The following is a 12,217-nucleotide window of genomic DNA, read 5'->3' on the forward strand; positions in this document are numbered from 1 at the left end:
TTTTTTTTTGCTGATGCCAACAAAGCGATTGTGGCTCTGCAGCTGTGTCTTACTTACATGCGCGCACCTTGGCAACATGGCCAACAAATGATGTGACCAACATTAAAAAAGTGTCGCGTTGTTGGGGCTTCTGTTGTTATTGGTGTCACTGTTGTTGTACTTTTGTTTCTGCTGATGCTGCTTATTTATGTTGTTCGTGTTCGTGTTGAGGATGGTGCCAGCGCTGGTGTTGGCAGTGTTGCATGTTTCGCCCTACATTCACGCTGGTGGCTTCAATGGCAATAAGCTCTGTCTGCTGTTGTTGCTTTATTTTCAAAAGCACTCTTGCACGATTCGCGTTGCTATGGTTTGTAGATTTTGTTGTTATTATTTATATTTCTGTTTTTGCGCTAGCTTCTATTTCGCTGTTGGAGTGCAATATGCGTCTATCTCCACTCTACTACAGCCAAGTGCAGCCGTCGCGTTCAACAGCGTGGAGCTGCTCTTCACTTGAAAAGTTGGAATCACTGTCTGTTGGAATTTTCGCTGTCTGCTTGGTTACTGTGCCCTGCCGCGCAATGATGTTGTGTTTTATTTCTTGCATTTCACTCTCAGCAGCGATAGTGGCTGTTGCTATGTTTCTCATGCTGCATTCTGAAGTGCCAAATGTTTGTACTCCGAGTCCGTCTGAATTATTGCGGTTGATGCAACAGACATCAGTTATGGAATTTGCTAATATTGAAAAATTTATTAGAGGAAGTGGTTAGCAAAAAAATTCTATAAATGCATATTTATACTTAAAGCTAACTGTGTGCATTTTAGAACCGCACACAAATGGCACAAATGGGATTTTTTAGCGACATGCTGTAAAGTTCATGCCACTGCCTGAACACGGTCCGAAACTCGAGGGAGATTTCATCTCAATAGATTTCACTATAGATTCATTTATTTGGTAAAAGGTGCCTCTACCCAACTACTGGTTGGTATGAAAAATTACAAGATTGACAAAAATTTGCACAATGCAACATCCACAAAGCTGCCGCGAGACGGAATAAATTTGGTGTAGGATTTGTGGCTGGGCGTAGACTCCGACATCTTCTCTCCAGATTTAACTTCGATCAATAAACGAATTGCCATAATCCGAATTCGAGAAGGGCGAAGAGAACAAATGGCGTTTCTGTGAGTGCCTGGAACAAGCGTACGAATAATAAATGCTTGACAGCTTTAACGTCAGGATGGACAAAGAAGGCATATTTTGTTCAGTAGCCGCAAAATTTAGCCTTCATGACAACACCTTCGACAATATCTCGGTCAGCCCGATTTCGCGCGGTACGCAACATGGCTGTTAAATAGCATCGTAATAGCCACAAAGCCAATTGGATGTTCTAAGATAAAAGAATCAACAACGAAAGTAATCATGTTGTGAAAGCCGGCGGTTCCAGCGTTCTCACTCTCATTTCGTTGTAGCAGCAAAGGTCCGTATGCATCTCTGTGGGTTAAATTCGCATTCGACCCTCAATCCTGCTTAAACAAGCAAAGATTCCATCTTTGCACACTGCAATTAATGGCGACAAGCGTGACGATGGAGCGATACCGGCGAGTGGCAGACAAACGAGGGCACGATGAGATTGTGATTATGGAAAGCTGAAATACGGCTTAAAAATTCTATGAGAAAAGGTAGCAACCAAATGGTTTCAAACCGGGGATTGCTTCTGTAAAGACGAAAATGGAAGTCTGGCAACAGACGTCCGCTCTACACATGAGATGTGGAGGGAACACTTTTGAATGGCAACACCTGCAGTACGTATGAGGAAGAAAACCCCAAAATTAATATATTGAGACGAATTGTTGAACCCAACAGTTGCCAGCAGTTGAACTAAACAGCTAGGTTTTATGAATGCGCCCATTATTGCATATCTTCAGGTCAAGCACCTTAATTAGTTACTTTACTTTTTAAAAATTGAGCGAACGGGTCACATCATAGTGACATTCACAAAAAGTGCCTTCGCGTATTATATAACAATTTATTGCATTAAAGAGTTTTGTTTTAGTACTCTTAATAATTTAATAAAATTCATTTTCAGAAACAACCTTAAAAATTGGGTTTTTTTATTTCTTAAATTTTTGTAATGTTTATTTTTAATTTTTTTTTTCGATACTAAATGGCTTAAAACGTTACTCATCAATTTTGGTAATTATGATTTTGAAGCTTCTGAGCAGTTACATATCAAGACCAAGACACTGCAAACAAATCAGGATTTTTGATTGCTCTGTGTTTCTGCTATTACTATTACCAGATCGACTTGGCTTCGGCTTATCTGCGTTGACGACTAGCTTTTACCAAAGCGGTTTTCTGAATTTCAGCTTTTCGTTTTACATGTGTTTTATTTTCCTCGGATCGTATTTGTTATTGTTTGATAAGAAATCTACCCAAAAAAACCGTATGGAAAAGTTTCATAAAAATGTAATAACTTTTTGAAGTCATCCGCCATATTAGCCCCGCCATTTTGAATGTTCTTAGCCTGAGTAATCAGCTACCCCAGAGATCCCCCCTATAGAGAGCTTGAAAAAAATTTTATAATATTTTTAAAAATCATCCGCCATATTGTATCCACCGTTCTGAATTTTCCCAATCTGTATTCAGATCCATAATCAGCGAGCCCAAAACGCCCTCGTACGAAGTCTCTTTAAAATCGACCAATGGCTTCATATTTTCGCCGCTTTTGATGAGCTGCTGGCCCATAGTGCAGCGGTAGATTTTTCGACTACCAAAAATTACGTGAGTATTAGAATACTTTTAATATCGAGGTGACAAAAAATAAAACCTAGCTCCGGAGATATGGCCTTTCTAAATTTACGGTCGAAAAATCAACCAGCGGCCGAATATAGATTGAACACTGTTACTTTTGACAAAGTATTGCTTGCTGCCTACTTTTCGGCGTTCTCCAGCTGCTGCTGCACTTTTTACGCCACCAGTGCTGGTTTGGTTTGCTTAGTTCTCTTTTTGATTTTTAAGAAAATTTTGTTTAACATTTACTATGCTTTTATATTTATATATAGTATATTATACTTGTTTGCTTATTCTTCAAGTTTAACTTCTGTTCAGTTGTCGATTTTAATTTTGTTTTATAACTAAAATAAAGTATTTAAATTTGTTGCATAATTTTGCGGTTGATACGTTTCGCTTGCTAAATTTAGCATTGTTGCTTCTAACTTTGATCACCTTTGAAATAAGTAAATCTCGTTAAACAAATTGTTTTAACTTGAAATCTTTTTATTCATAATTGTTTGATTTATTTTTTAAATTACTCGTACAGCTTTTTGTTCAATAATAATTAAAATTCACAAAATACAATTCACAACTACCTTATGCTTACATAATACCACACTTCTTCACTATACCTGCTGATTTTTTTCCATCCCTTTACCTCTTTCGTAATATCTTTGTAACTTTCTATCCCCCCAAAAGAAAAGTTTTTCCGTGTATCCAGTTTTTGTCTTTTACAATGATTGCAAGTTTTCTCAAACTTCTTCATTTTCCTACTAAACTTTTCTTATTTTGTAATATTTTGTTTTCCTTTTACGCCAAATGCTTTGCTTTGCTTTATACTCTCGAATAATTTGTATAACTAATTTTGCTTATTGTTGGTTAAAACCAAAACTAAAAATGCTAAATCGTATACATGTTTGAATTGAATGTAAATGCTTAAAATCTGCGAAACCAGATACTTAAACTTTTGTATGCTTTTGTAATTTTCCACTTTAAAATATTTACTTTTTTAAGCTAAATAGTTTCTTCAAAAAGTAATCATATACATACATATGTATGTTATAACACATCAATCATTACTGTTTCTGGTCACTCTATGACACATACTACATACATAATTTGTCGCTCATTCTCTTTGTTGCTTCAAAGTTACTTTTCTTTTCTTACCAAAATTTTCTTCTATTCCATCACCTTAAAACGAGTATGCCCCTTTTCTTTAGCGAGTAATCGGTTATGCTTTAAGTTGAGAATTTACAATTTTATTCTCAATTTGGTTTAACATTTTAATCCCTATATTTATTTATTACACTTTTCTTGTTTTAGTTTTTGTATACATTTCAAAAGTTTTTACTTAGTAATATATTCTTTAAAATATCATAAATACTTTAAAATCTACTTATACATGTATTACGTATGTTTACTTTTTTTAGTAAGTGTATATGCGTATGCATAACTATACATAAAAGATTTCCTGTTTCATCACCATAAATAATTGTTTTTTTTCTAATATTTTACGTTTAACATAAACAGCATCTATTCAATTACGTATATTTGTTGCGATTTATCGAAGCTTACATTTTAACGCTTGTAAGCAATTTTTTCCTTATATAGTATGTATGTTTGTATAATATGTACAATAAATTAAGGAGTGCTAACAGTAAGATACTTTCAATTAAAATAATTTGCATGAATTAACAAAAGTACTGTGAAAGCTCGCTAACGCCATAATAAAAGCTTTGGGTATCAAAAATGTATGCTTAAATATTTATAGAAGGTTTTATTTAGAAAGTTTATATTACAGCAACTTTTGGCCAGAGAAAGCTTTACCTTTTACCTTTTTCAAGTAAATAAATGATTTTACAATTGGCGCCCTCGGGTCGCGATGTTGTTTTCATGGCGTCTGTCCAGTCTATAACTAACTTTTCAGTCACTGGAGACCATAACACCACACAACGGACCCAACTATGCATATTCCGCATGACAATTTGAGAGTATGGTTCTGGCTCGCAGAGTTGGCGTCAATTGATCACCAAGACTTTATGCAAATATACCCAAGACATTGTTTAGACTCTGGATCTTTATTGCAAAGTGATTGAAAATGGATCCACTTATATAGGTGCTACCATAAAAAAGCCGTGTTATGAAATTATATTCCATACAGAATGGCATTCGTGGGTCATTCAAATAACAAAAGATTCTTGTCGATACCTCACGCACAGGTCGTTTCATTCCATTCCATTTGTATGTACCCGACCTTATTGGACAACTCTTTATTAAACAGACGACCAAAGAGAGCTTTTACATTTAGCGCACAAAATACTTTAAAAAGATTTTAATGTAGGTTACGTTTCGATCGCCACTGAAGCTAAATGTACAGAAAGCTTAGAAAATCTTGTTGCGTATATCCATGGAGTAGCCAACTGTGCACAACAGCGGTGCTGAACAAAATAATACATTTGCGCAGAGCTTTTTTAAGCTTCCTATGTACTTAATGTAGGCATCACCAAGATGAAAGCTATACTTGCCCATCACTTCAGTAGAACAGTTGGTCACACTTGTCAAGCTTTTTTAAGCTTTCCTCACATTTAATATAGGTTGGCTTAGAACAATAGCTTTTTGGACAAGTCTTTATAATAATTATCTAAAAGCTCTCAAGTTTACAACTTTTATTTCCTCTTAACAACGCTTCACATCAGCACTCTAAAGGCAAAAGTAAAAATTGTGTAAGTTTCTATGGAAGTTCATATTTAATTAGAGCTATTACGTGGGAGGGGGCCTCTTATGCATTGGAAAGAACAGGCGGAGAAAAACTTAGCTTCACTCTGGGAAAAGTTATGACAAAAGTTAAAGCTGAGAATACCCATATTTAATAGCTGAAATTCTTGAAAACTCTAAGCCGCCAAAAATATGTAAGCGATGTATTTTTAAAAATTTTCTTTTTGATGCAGAAGTGTTCCTAGAGCAACTACATAGTGAACTTATCACATTTTACATGAATTTCAAATCATTTTGGAGATAATTGAATGCGAATCTACCATTCCAACGAATTGTTCATGAAAAGTGAAAGCTTTTCACGATCAAAATATATTCCGCTGGGGAGCTTGTTAAGGCTTTAAATGGATTTTGCGTAAACGTGCTGGTTTATGACCCACCACTGGTCGTTACTAATAGAGCTCCAGATACCCGGGTATCGAGCAATGTGAGTAGCTCGATACTCGCTCGAAACTCGTTCATTGCTCAACTGCTCAAATGTTTGTTACAAATTTTCGAGTTTTTGAACAATTTCATAACCAAAAGAAAATTGAATAAATTGTACTTGTCAGCAACTGCTTTCTAATTCATGTTAAATAAATTATATTATTAAATACCAATGTAACAATCTTTGCATTATATATCAATAATTTGGAAAATTTAAAAAGTTGCTACCAAAAATGTCAATACAATAAAAAAACATTGCTCAAATTACTCGAAAAAACTCGAATTGCTCGAGCTCATGCTCGAAAATTTTCGAGTAATGAGCATTGAACAAGTGTGCGAGTGCTCGCTGCTCATATACCCGGGCTGTTTGAAAATGTGCGAACAAAATCGAGAGCTCTAGTTACTAATATACTGACGTTAGTCACGATTAGAGAGAGCTTTTACCCTGTTTACATCCATACAAAATGTATAGAAAGATTTAAAATGCTTTGCCCGCGGGCGCTGTGTTGAGCATCACTGAACTTAAAAGCATGGTGAAAACTTATAAACTTCTATGATGATAAGGCAGTATAATAATATAATAGATTGCCGCTTACACATATGTTAGTGTTAGAGCTTATCCTCCGATTTGTGGCGTGTGCCTTGATGTTGTCACACAAAGCGGAGGGACCTACAGTTTTACGCCGACTCCGGACGGCGAATACACTCGGAGATTTGCCATTGCCTGCCGAGGGACGACCGCTGTTAAGCAAATACTTTTTTCTATATTTTTTTGCGATGTTCCTTTGACCAGTGTATGAACCCAGGTGCTGCGGAGTGGAAGCGCGCACTGCTTACCACTACACCACGGCGGCCGAAGAATACTATCCCATGAAAGCGTCCTCCGCGGAAAGCATACATATCGGAAAACCTTAAAGCTTCAGACTATAGAAAAGTTTTGAAAGCGCTTAGCAACTATAAAGCTTGAAACTAGTAAGACGTTTGAAAACCATTAAATAGTTTCTTCAATTATTTAAACAATAATAATAAAAAATAAATATTTTTAATAACGAGCAAATAAACTTACGCCTACATTATTTTCACTACTATGCAATTTTTTTTTTATACATTTATAAATCAGATTTTTTAAACTAGTTTTTTATACATATTCTTTTGATTATTTGAGGAGGGTTTCTTTTTGTGAGTATTTATGTACTTAATAAGCCTATGCACATTGAAAGTACTACATGCAACTAAGTATAAATATTATGCAAAGCCTATTTTCACTGCACGTAACATCAATTACTACTATTTTTATTACTTTTTTTTTGTATTTTATTCTTTTTATTGTATTTTGTTTATACGAAAATTGGCTATTTAAATATAATATTTTTTACTTATTTTAAAGCTTACCAAAGAAGTGGAGAGCTGCAGTTCGAATGATACGTATAAAGTGTTTGTTATGAAGTGGCAAATGAAAATTAAATAATAAAAAATTTTAACGAAAACAATACGAGGGGAATTTGAATAGTCTGTGACTTTTTGAATAAAATATATATTTTTGCGTCAAAAAGCGCTTTATGACTTAACATAGTCTCCTCTTAGCTCGATTTACTTCAGCATTTTTTTATGTCATTCCTTCCAAATAATAGGTTTTTCAAGGTTCTCAAAATAAGCGTTGTTTCAGTGATGACCTCTCCAATCGACCCAAATCTTTTACCGCCCAGCCATTTCATTGCATTCCACTTTGGCCTTCTTTGGTGGACTTCTTGTTTGTTCCTTGGTCTCTGGTATGTTGTGGTATATCCATGCTTCGTCAAGAGCTACGGAACAGTGCAAAAACTCGTTCGGATTGCGGTTCAACATCAGAAAAAATCTTTTGAAGTGGTCACACGGTTGCGCAGATAGATTTTTCATATCCAAATATTCATATAAAATGTGATGTATGCACTGAGTTGAGATGCTTAAAGCCTCAATGACTGTCGAACACAAACTCAAAAATTTTGAGTAGTCTATGAACTTATGGCGGTTGGCAAGAGAAGTATTGCGTTTAAAGTTACTGCGCAGGAAATTCAAGAAGTCACTGACTTTTCAAATTGCCCTCGTATAATGTGTAATAAAATAACGGCCACGTTTCACAATGAAGTGATTGTAATAAGGAAAAACTTGTACTTGTTACAGTATTTTATTTGTTTTTTTTTTGTGGAATTTTAAAAATATTAACCCTTAATCACGAGGGAGAATACGAATAAATAATGTCTCGTAGTTGATTTTCTACGCATGCACATAAATTAAAAATAATAATTATTTTGAACAACGAAAGATAATGCTGTAAGGTGAGGCATTTGAAGTTTTTATCATAAAATGCTTTGTTCACAGTTTATTGTTGATAGATTGCGTCCAGAATATTTATTTCTTATATGAAAAGGCGATGGACAGAAAAAAAAATATGACGCTTTTTGGGTTGCTCAGTTTTCCGCTTTATCATCTAGAAAATGCTAAGGTCGGTAACAAAACGATTTAAATTTAAATTTGAATATTTACTTTAATTTTAGATTAAAAATAAACAGATTCATATTATTCTTCGATATAGAAAAACCCCAGGGGGTGAAAGCATTAAAATTCCGATATTCCTTTCTTTGGGCAACCCTAATGTGAATATACTATTTTAGCATTCCAGCCACTACCAACATTTTTTCTTATAAAAATCGTACTAAATCTCGCTTCAAAATTCTCCAAAATGGTAGCTGTGCGTGTGAGTGAAACAACTCTGCAATTTCTTAAAGGTACATCCCTGATTACAATGTACAGCCATATCGTTCCAAGGGCGAAGCAGGCATGATGATACAATCGGCACTACTTTCAACTGGTTCTGCTCTAAGTAGACATTTCACCTCGAGTGCTCGACTCATGCAAAAAAGAGAATAGTACAGTCTCCTTTCTCTGTACAATGGCATCCTAAAGTTTTTTATATATGTATGTACATATAGCTTAGAAGTGATGACCATAATTGGCTAATAATTACATACAAGTAGTGAAGTAATAGCTGCAAACATTTTATTCAGTTAAACATTGAAACAAACGTGATGAAGTGGAAGTAAATACGAGTTAAAATGATCAATTGCTTGCTGTAGAGGGCGACCTTCTTATACATAGTTCATATGTACGTACATACATACATTATCCTCCAACCATAACCATGCAGTTAAAACATTTTCCGAAACTAAGATGTCACCAAAGAAAAAATGATATACAAAATAAAAACAACGCAAATTAAATTTTGTAAATAATTATTTTTCGTTCGCTTTTTATTAAGCATTTTTAAATAAAAACAATAATTCTTAAAAAATAACGAAGTTAAAGGTAAAGTCTGAAATAAAATTCACAATTCAAACTTCTCGTAACTATGCTTTGTTTAAGTTAAAATCATATTTAAGGTATAGAAAAAGAAGTTGTTCGTAAAAATAGAGTAGTTTAAGGCAGAGCGCATAGTCAGGAAGATTAAAGCTAAAACTTTCATCGAATGAGAGCTTCAAGCGTGCTTTCGACAATAAGCTCAATGCTAGAGCTAAAGCTTCCATTGAATGAAAGCTTCAAGCTCGCTTTCGACATTTAGGTAAAGCTTTCATCGAACGAAAGCTTCAAGCGTGCTTTTGATAATAATGGAAAATTTTCTTATGCGTTATGCCTTGTTGATACTTTCAAATTGAAAAGACAAAAATTATTTATTTAAAAATAAATGTTTTTCTCATCTTTGTTCTAAATCATTTTATATGCTATGCAAATTACTAAATAAAATATTTCCACTTTCGCTTAAACAAGTAGTTGGCATTATATATATTTTTAATAACACATAAATTATTAAATAATGTAATAAACTTAAAACTTAATGTGGCTACATGCATGTTTTTACAATTTCTGAAAGGATAAGAAATACCAAATAAATGAAAACCAAACAAAAACTCTTAGTTCGAGTATTATAATTAATTACATACATTTTCAAACAAATAAACTAAATTTATCGGCATAAGTAGGAAATTCTTATATGTGCTTATGAAATAATTAATTGAACTTGCAAAACGTCTTATCTGTATGCATGGATTTATATATACTACCTTGCATTTAATTTACTTTCAGCAGAGAACAAAATAGCATATTTTAACTTGTGATTCGTATGCTAGTTTTTTTTTGTCTAAAAGAAAATTATGAAAAAAATGGTAAATATTTAATTATGAAGAAACAGCTTATGCAAATGAGAAGACCGATGTGGTACTATTATCGAGGAAAAATAGGAGAGTTCCGAAAAGTTTTTTAGAGTTCCAATAACGGTTTATGCGTGGTGTAAGGTTGATGGGAAGACGGTTCATAATGCGACACACATTTATATTGGCGGTTCCAAAATGGTTAAAAGAAAGATGAGGTTGAAGTGTCGGCAGCAAGACAAGCAGAAAATATACTGCAGAAAACAATGCAATAGGAAGTGCACAAAGTTATAGGTAGGGTTTGCCCATCTAAAAAGGTTGGACTCCTTGGCTTGTAAAAGCCAACACGCCACACGACGACAAGCACCTCTTCACTTGCCTTATAAGCCCACTCAGTAACACACTTAACACACTTTGGTCCGACTCCGTCGAAGCAGTACATTTCCTGGGCCTACCTTTAGTAGAGCTTGACTACAACAATTGATAGTTTACATAGCTTTTAAGGAAGGACGTAGGACAAAAATGTGTTGAAGATAACGAAAGAGCTAACGAGGCAGCCAAAGAAGGAGTTTTTAGACGACGTGTTATCTCAAATGAACATAGGAGCGATCGGCTTATGTATTACCAGACAGACAGGAGTTGGGCAAACGTATGCAGGACTGCAGGGTTGCAGAGACAACGTGAAGATCAATATTTCCAATGTTTTTACGCAATTCGCTGTCAAACTGAGACAAATTTTATTTCGATGTGTGAACAGACAGAAAGACCTTTCTGTCACATTTCGGAAATCAGTTTCAGAAATAAATGTTGCAAGAGCGCAAAATCGATTTCTGAAATATATTTCAATTTGCTCGTGCTGCACTAGCAATCTGCAATTTGCCTTTCGGAAATAGAAAACCTCTTTCGAAAGACACTTTACATGCAAGGTGTGACTGCGACAAAAGGCCAAAGCCTGAAGTTTGTGAGCAACGGTTTATTGATCGTACTTATATGTATTTGGCAACTCCATGGATTTTCTTTTGATGTAATGATGATGTGAGGCCTTTAATGGCTAGCCAGCATGCAATTATACTATCCATACTAACGTAAAACGGTTTTCATATAGAAAAAGTATTTAATTTTTGGCTAAAAAAGTTTTGAAGTGAAAGATGTTGCACGGTAATAAGTTTGTTTCTCGATTCTGGGAATATCACCAAACCTAATATAACCTAAGTTTTTTCGAGAAAAAATTACTAACCATCAGAAGGATAAGAAAAGTAAGACGTTTCCACGACAGTCGCAACTACGTAATCAGACCCTAGATGTATATCTGGAAAAACACCAATAGATTTCAAAACTGTTTCCGAAACTTTTATGAGGTTAAAACAACAACAGGAAAAGTAATACGAAGACTGAGATGAAGAAGATATCACAAGGTTTATGAAAAAGAGATTTCAAGATATCAACTTCAAGGAAAGTAATCTTGTGCTTGGTAAAACGAAAGCAAACGAAAATTCATTGTGATTCGCAGTAACTTTTACATTTCGAAAAACTATTTTTTAACATTAAAATTATACGTTCCAACCAAATTTGTTTTTAGTATAATATTAAAGTTTTAATGCACTTTGCCTACGAAATACTAATTGAATGCAATAAAATTTATTGAAAGACCTGAAATTAGCCTTTCTCCACTTTAACTTACCATTTTTTTAAGCTTCATATTAACTTTCAAAAAGTAGTATTTTTCATAGAAAAAAAATTTAAATTTTAATAAATTTTGTTGTTTTTTTTAGTAAAAAAAATTGTTTTGCTCACTTGTCAGAATTGAAAATTAATAGAAAACAAGCTATTTTATCATTTTTGGCTATTTTCGTTTCGTTGTTTACTTTTATTTGACAAAATCCGTATGAGTCAAAATTTCAAAGTTTGTATAAAAATTAGCAAAATCCGACAAATTTTCATCAAAATGTTGAGATTTTTAATTTGATTTCTTAGAAACATTCTGAGTGCGTGATTTTGTAGCCCATTCAATTTTAGTATAACAAAGTAAAAATTAAGAGCACATCTAGGATTTACCGTTGATTTTTGGACTTTTTTTTTTGTAGGAGGT

General features: G+C 34.0%; 1 protein-coding gene across 3 annotated transcripts in view; it reads right to left on the bottom strand.

Annotated features, from left to right (window-relative positions):
- Nucleotides 1-12,217, bottom strand: part of LOC118739561 (ADP-dependent glucokinase-like) — a 271,958-nt gene that overhangs the window by 65,403 nt on the left and 194,338 nt on the right. The gene's annotated exons all lie outside the window — the stretch shown is intronic.

The sequence above is a fragment of the Rhagoletis pomonella genome, unplaced genomic scaffold, assembly GCF_013731165.1.
Source record: "Rhagoletis pomonella isolate Grant_MI unplaced genomic scaffold, Rhpom_1.0 Rhpom_scaffold_00005, whole genome shotgun sequence".
NCBI lineage: Eukaryota > Metazoa > Arthropoda > Insecta > Diptera > Tephritidae > Rhagoletis > Rhagoletis pomonella.